A 7,396-nucleotide genomic window follows, 5' to 3' on the forward strand; every position below is an offset into this window, starting at 1 on the left:
CTGACAGTGGTGTGGCCTTGGCAGCTCCCCTTCTCCCCGTGGGATGCACAGAGTGAGACAGGATGGGCTCTCAGCACTCCTTGCCTACAGTCCCTTAAACCTCTGTCCTCACCTGCCTACTCCCCAAAATGCTCCCCCATCCTTACGAGCTGAGGATGGAGGATGAGACGGCCCTGAGACAGTGAGCCACTGGACGTGGGCCAGGTCCTGGCAGTCTCCCCAGAGCCTGCTTCTGAGCGGTGGGGTGGGTCCAGTCCCCCTTTGAGAAGGGGGTGGCAGCTGGCGGCTGGTGGGTGAGGGAAGTCTGGCCTATCTTGGAGCGCCCTCTAGTGTCTGCAGAGGGGCCTGCAGCCCATCCTTCAGAGCAGACAGGACTGGGTTTGTCTGGACCACCCTGCCTGAGCCATCTTGCCAGCCTCTGTCTCCACCCTCATCCATTCATCACTAGGGGTTCACTAGGCTGGGATTCGGGTACCTCTGGCCTTCTCCCTCTTTCTCAGCCCCAGCAAATATCACGTTCTATTGTTCCTGCTGCTCAAATGCCCACCCCCATCTCTATCCTCTACCTTCCTCTCTCCTAATTCAGACCCCCTGACCTTCTCCTGGAATACTTCTGCTCCTGCCCTTCTGCAGGGCGCCTTCCTCACGCCTCCCAGAGGGCACTCTGCCACATACAAACCTGATCGTGTCACCCCTCTGCTTTAACCCCTTCTGTGGCTCCCCAGTGCCCCCAGGACAAAGCCCAGCCTCCTTGGCACCTTACAAGCTCTGCGTGAGCCATCCTCTGCTGATGAAACTGCCTCTGATCACAGCCGCTCAGGCAGTATTTCAGCTGTCTGCCATCCCGCAGGTACAATGGCACGATGCCTTCTCTCACACCTGACCTTTGCCCACAATGGGTCTCCCACCAGGTATGCTTTCTGCCTCCCCTCTCACCAGAAATCTCCCACCTCCTCTAGCAAGCTGCCCTCCGACAGCTGGCCTCTATGTCCTGGGGCTCCCATCAGGCTCTGAGCTACTGCCTTCCAGCACTCTCTGGGCATCTATCTACTAGAGGTGAGTTCCCCAGGGGCAAAGGCCGACTGGCTCTCACTTGTGTATTAACCACCTACTACATGCTCTTCCTCAGGAGGGCATAGACATCTTGCTGGAAACTGGAGCATGGCATGGCCGCTCAACGCTGGGGCTCTGAGTGAAGCTGTAGGGTGCGCCTGACCAGACCTGGGGGAGACCGAGGCTGCTCTAAGGCAGTGATGTCAGAACTGGGTCTTGAAAGAATAAGCCAGGTGTCAGCACACCATTCAACCAGGGTGGGCTTTCCAGGGAGCAGACCCCGGGAGCAAAGGCTAATCAGCCAAAAACCAGCTGGGGAGTGTGAGTGAGTGTGTATGTGTGTGTGTGTTCGGTTAGGGGTCAGGGGAGGGGGCAGGTGGAGCTGGTGGTGAGGGTCCTCCTCTGCGGAGGGAAACAGGCAACTGCCTGTTGAGGATTAGGGCATCCGGTCCAGGAATTTGAACTTGGCCAGGGGGTAACTGGAGCCAACGACTTGGGATTTGGAAAAGTCCTGCTGGTGGCTGGTGGAGAACCCAGGAACCTTCTGGGCGCCATTCCGGGAATTTGTGGGGATACGTTCAGTTGTCGTGATGACTGGGGGCCCCGCAAGCATTTGGTGGTGGGCCCTGGATGCCGGCCACCCTGTGATGTGCAGGACTGTCCTGCACCTTGGAGGATGTCCCGCAAGACTGTGACTTCCGAGTGTCTGGCCAGACATTCACATGGAGGAAAAACACCTGTTTGTAAGTGTCTGAGCCCAGGACCCAGGTATAGCTTGCACTGGAATAAGAGCACTTTTGCAGGAATGCTCAGAGTTTTAACATACACTGCATCTGCTAGAAATACAACTTTCATGTAAATTGAAGAAAGATTGCTCTTTATTTTGTTCAGAACCTTGCCCAGAGATGTCACCATTTGGGAAAATTACCTACTTAATGTCAACAGTACTTGTGGTATTTGAGCTGCTAATACATCATACTACATAGGTCTGCGTGTTGGGGCTGTTGCACGCAGGGGGGTTCCATGTGTAGGCGCAAGCTTCTCGTTATTTTCTCACATCTTCCGGTGTAAATCAATTAAGTGTATTTACAACTAGAAAGATCTATCATCTTCAATTTAACCAACGCTCATTCTGTTCTTAACATGTGCCAAGCACTGTTCTAAATGCTTCATGAATAATTACTTATTGAATTCTGATAACGCTATGCAGTCAAGTGCTGCATAAAGCAAAAAAAAAAAAAAAAAAACTTTTTTGACTGGGGAGCTAACTGAGCACAGAGAAGTTAAGTGACTTACCTATGGTCACACAGCTGGGAAGTGGAGAAGCAGGATTTGAATTGGTGTCTGTACACTTCACCACCAGCCTACAAGGCCTCCCTCGGATATTTCAGTCAGGGCACTGGGATTGTTTTCTGCTGAGGAACTGCACGCACATGCACGTCATTTCATTTCGGGGTAATAAGGGGTGTTACAAGACATTTGTTATCAAGGGGGAGTTGAAACAAGGTTAAGAACCACAGGTAGAGAGCTTGGCAGAGAACTGGGCTGCTCAGGGAGCTCACCGAGGAGGGTTGTTTGAGATTGGCAGGGGGCTGCGACGCACTGCAACATTCTGTCGGGGGGGAAAGCGAGCAAGGACCAGCCAGGAAGGCAGGAGGGAAGCAGGGGAGAGAGTTGCAAGATGGAGGGAGTGGGTGACAGCGAGGAAGGCTTTGGAGAGACCCAGTGAGGCCAGGGCTGAAGGCGGCCCCACACTTGGCCCCAAAGAGACCAGGGTTACCTGAGCAGAGAGTGCCTCCACCGGAGCTGCGGTCGGAAGTGCACCCAGGGTTGGAGGAAGGAGCCAGAAGCCCTCCGCCTCCCGCTGCCTCCCAGCGTGGGGGCGGGGACGGAGCCGTTCGGAGAGCCACCGGCATCACCAAGGCAGAGGGGTGCAGAGTGGGGGGCAGACAGTAACCACGCAGCCCGTGCGAGGGGAGATGTAGTGGCCTGCTGGGGGCGACCAGGACAGAGGTCACCTCCCCTCCCCCGCCTGCCCTGGGGGCAGTAGCCCTCTCTTCACAGAGCTCGGAGGTAGACACTAGTATTGCCCCAGTTTACAGATGGGGAAACTAAGGTTCACAAAAGTAAAGACAGACCAACACAGTCTTGCCTAAGGGCACAGGGCAAAGTCAGGATTCAAATGAATGGGGCCTGATGCCAAAGTGGGAGCTCAGTTATGTCCGACTCTGTGACCCCATGGGCTGCAGACCACCAGGCTGCTCAGTCCATGGGATTTCCCAGAAAAGAATACTGGACCACGTTGCCATTTCCTACTCCAGGGGAACCTTCCTGACCCAGGGATCGAACCCGTATCTCCGAAACTGTATCTGAGGGCAGGCAGATTCTTTACCACAGAGCCGCTAGGGTAGGAGCTACCGAGCACTAAGCTTTATGACTACATCTCCCTACGGCTGGTGGGCACCCACCCCCAGACTGGGTGCCCCTGACCAGGGTAAGGAAGTGTAAGTGTTAGTCGCTCAGTCGTGCCCAACTCTTTGCAACCCCACGGGCTGCAGCCCACCAGTCTCCTCTGTCCGTGGGATTTCTCCAGGCTGGAGTGGGTTGCCATTTCCTTCTCCAGGGGATCCTCCTGACCCAGGGATCGAACCTGGGTCTCCTGCACTGCAGACTCTTTACCGACTGAGCTACAAGGGACGCTCTCTGACCAGAGCAGGCAGCAAACATCTCTTGAGCTGAGTGGAGTGCAAGTAGTCGCCCTCCAGTCAGAGGTACGGGAGGGGCAGGGGTCGATGACAGGGTGTCCTCCGCTCGAATCCCGCCCCTGCACTGATTAGCCGTGGGACCTGGGGCGGCCAGTCTCACCTCTCTAAGTCTCAGTTGCCTCATCCACAAAATGGAGTCAATTCTGACCTTGCAGTGTCCTTGAGGGGATAAAATTAGGTCATGTTGGCTTCCTTCTCCCTTCCTCAGTCCCACCCCAGGTTGGGAGGATGGAGGAAGTGGGCTCTCCCGAGGGACCATCCTCTCAGAGGCGCTGGCCTACTCCGACCTGCTCTTCTCCAGATCCAGGCCGGGGACTGCGTCACCACGGTCCGCTGCGGGTAACCTCGGTCCTGCCTACCGCCCGCCGCCCACTCCCAGGCCCTTGCTTCCTGCTCACTCGGGCTCCCTCTGCCGGTGTGTTTAAGTTCTCGCATCCCTCCCTCAGCGTCCTCATCGCCCGCCTCGGTGACCTCCAGACCTCGCAGGACACTCCCCATTCTGGCCACAAGGTGGCGCGTGGCGGCCACAGGACCGGGCGTGGGGCAAGGGCGGGGTTGGAATTGTTCAGTCATAAGTCGTGTTGGACTCTTTGCGACCCCATGGACTGCAGCACGCCAGGCTTCCCAGTCTTTCAGTGTCTCTGAGAGTTTGCTCAAACTCATGTCCATTGAGTCAGTGATGCCACCTAACCATCTCATCCTCTGTCACCCCCTTCTCATCCTGCCCTCAATCTTTCCCAGCATCAGGGTCTTTTCCAGTGAGTTGGCTCTTCGCATCAGGTGGACAAAATATTGGAGCTTCAGTTTCAACATCAGTCCTAAAAATGAATATTCAGGACTGTTTTCCTTTGGGATTGACTGGTTGGATCTCCTTGCAGTCCAAGGGACTCTCAAGAGTCTTCTCCAACACCACAGTTCAAAAGCACCAATTCATCAGTGCTCACTCAGCTTTCTTTATAGTCCAACTCTCACATTCATACATGACTATTGGAAAAATAATCGCTTTGACTAGACGTACCTTTGTCAGCAAAGTAATGTCTCTGCTTTTTAATATGCTGTCTAGGTTGGTCATAGATTTTCTTCCAAGGAGCAAGTGTCTTGATTTTATGGCTGCAGTCACTGTCTACAGTGATTTTGGAGCCCAAGAAAATAAAATCTGCCACTGTTTCTACTTTTTCCCTGTCTATTTGACATGAAGTGATGGGACCTGGTGCCATGATCTTAGTTTTTCGATGTTGAATTTTAAGCTTTTTCACTCTCTTCTTTCACTCTCATCAATAGGCTCTTTAGTTCCCCTTTGCTTTCTGCCATTAGAATACTATCGTCTGCATTATCTGAGGTTGTTAATATTTATGCCGGCAATCTTTATTCTAGCTTGTGATTCATCCAGCCTGGCATTTCCCATGATGTACTCTGCATGTAAGTTAAATAAGCAGGGTGACAATATACAGCCTTGATGTACTCCTTTCCCAATTTTGAACCATTCTGTTGTTTCATGTCTAGTTCTAACTGTTGCTTCTTGACCTGCATACAGGTTTCTCAGGAGGCAGGTCAGGTGGTCTGGTATTCCCATCTCTTTAAGAATCCACACACAGTCAAAGGCTTTAGTGTAGTCAATGAAGCAGAAGTAGGGCTTAGAATGGGAGCTCAGAAAGGCACCCTTCTGACCCCGGAGCTCACTGTAAACATGCGGGTGTTTGTGTCTGTATATCCAGAGACCCAGGGGGCTGTGGAAAACTTGGGGTCCTCCTGTTCTCTGCTTGGGGCTGCCTGGATCTCTGAGAAGCAGAATAAAGAGTACTTGCTTCAGCTCATTATCACCCCCATTTTATAGGAGAGGAAACTGAGGCCTAGAAAAGGCATTCACGTGCTGGGGTCACTCTCTAGTCAGTAGCAGAGCTGGGCTCAAACCTGGATCTGTTTGGCTGATGAGACTGCACTTTTCCCAACGGGGTGGAGAAGAGCTTCCTTGTGGAGCAGGGAGAAGTGAGAGAATTAAAGATGATTTTGGTGGGGAGCTCCAGAAACCGGGGTTTCCCTGGTGGCTCAGATGGTAAAGAATCCGCCTGCAATGCAGGAGACCCAGGTTCGATCCCTGGGTTGGGAAGATCCCCCTGGAGGAGGAAATGGCAATCCACTCTAGTTCTCTTGCCTGGAAAATCGCATGGACAGGGAAGCCTGGCAGGCTGCAATGTATGGAGTCACAAAGAGTTGACAAGACTGAGCAACTAACGCTTCACTTGTAAAAACCAAGAAGCAACCCCCACCCCATAAGGACCAAGACCAGAGGGTGAAGATGGGGCAGGGATTGGACAAGGGCCCGCCCAGGCCTTTGGTTCCCTCCCTGAGCACTTCCTGTCGCTGAAGGACAGCAGAGCCACCGCTGCCCATAACCTGCATGACACCTGCTGCTCCTTTCCCAGAACCGCTACGGGCCATTGCCCATCCCACCCACGTAGCCTGGAGTTCTATCAATTACTCAGGTCTGTCTCTCCAGACTGTGCCCTTGGGGTGTCAGGGACACATACAGAGCCCAGCAGAGGGCCTGGGAGGCCCGAGTCCATGGTCACTGAATTGGAGCATGAGGGGTGAGTTGGTAGGGGCCAGCTGCTCATTTCAGGAAGTCCCTTCAGTGAGGGGATTCTCCTTTCACCACAGCTGAGGTCAGTGGAAGAATGGGCTGCGTTTTGATGTTGCAGTGCCTTTGAGATGACCTAGATTCCTGGGTCCAGCTCCTCAAAAGAACTCCTCCTCTCCACGCAAATAAATACTATTCCCCTCTCCGGCCTGGAGCAAGCAAACATTAAGTGCAGCAGGAGACTATAAGGTTAGACAACAAGAAGGACTTCCCAGCAGTAGAGCAGGGAAAGCTTGCCACTTAGAGCTGCCGTAATGGGCTGCCTTGGACTGTAGGAAGGCTTCTGGAGTCATAAACAGCAAAGGCGAATATGTAGGCAAAGGGGAGAAATAGAAGAGACTCAGTTTGTCTGGTGAGGGGGTGGTGAGAATGGGGGCCTTAGCCTGGGGGCTGAGGTGAGAGGGGCTGTGTGTGGCAGTGTGGGAGTGCAGAGAAGGGGTGGGGGGGGACCAAAGGACTCTGAGAAGGAAGAGATGCCAGGAGTTGGTGGTGGACTGAATGTGGGGAGGGGGGCTTCAGCAGCAGTGGGGAGGGTGGTAGGGAGGGGGTGGGCCCCTTTGTGGGTGGGAGGGAGCCCTGGGAGGGAGCAGGATGGGAGGACCAGGCTGAGTGGTAGGGGCTTCGGCTTCCAGCAGAGGGGAGGTCTAGGAGGGGAGCTTGGCCTGGCTGGGGAGGGAGCTGAGAGATGATGGGGAGGGGGGCAGGGTGGGATCGCTGGGAGGATTTGGGAGTAGCTGGATCCTCTGGTGAGAACAGCCCCCAGAACAGAAATGTCTCTGGGAGGCTGAGGCAGCAGGACCTGAGAGGTGGGAGGACAAGGCGGTGGAGGGGGGCGGTTCAGGAGGGAGAGAGGGGTGGGCCCTGAGATGAGGTCAGACCCACAGGGGCCCCTGAGGCCTCATCTGGAGTCTGGAGCCCGGGCGTGGGGGTGAGGGGTGGC

Source organism: Capra hircus, chromosome 11 (genome assembly GCF_001704415.2).
Source record: "Capra hircus breed San Clemente chromosome 11, ASM170441v1, whole genome shotgun sequence".
Classification (NCBI taxonomy): domain Eukaryota; kingdom Metazoa; phylum Chordata; class Mammalia; order Artiodactyla; family Bovidae; genus Capra; species Capra hircus.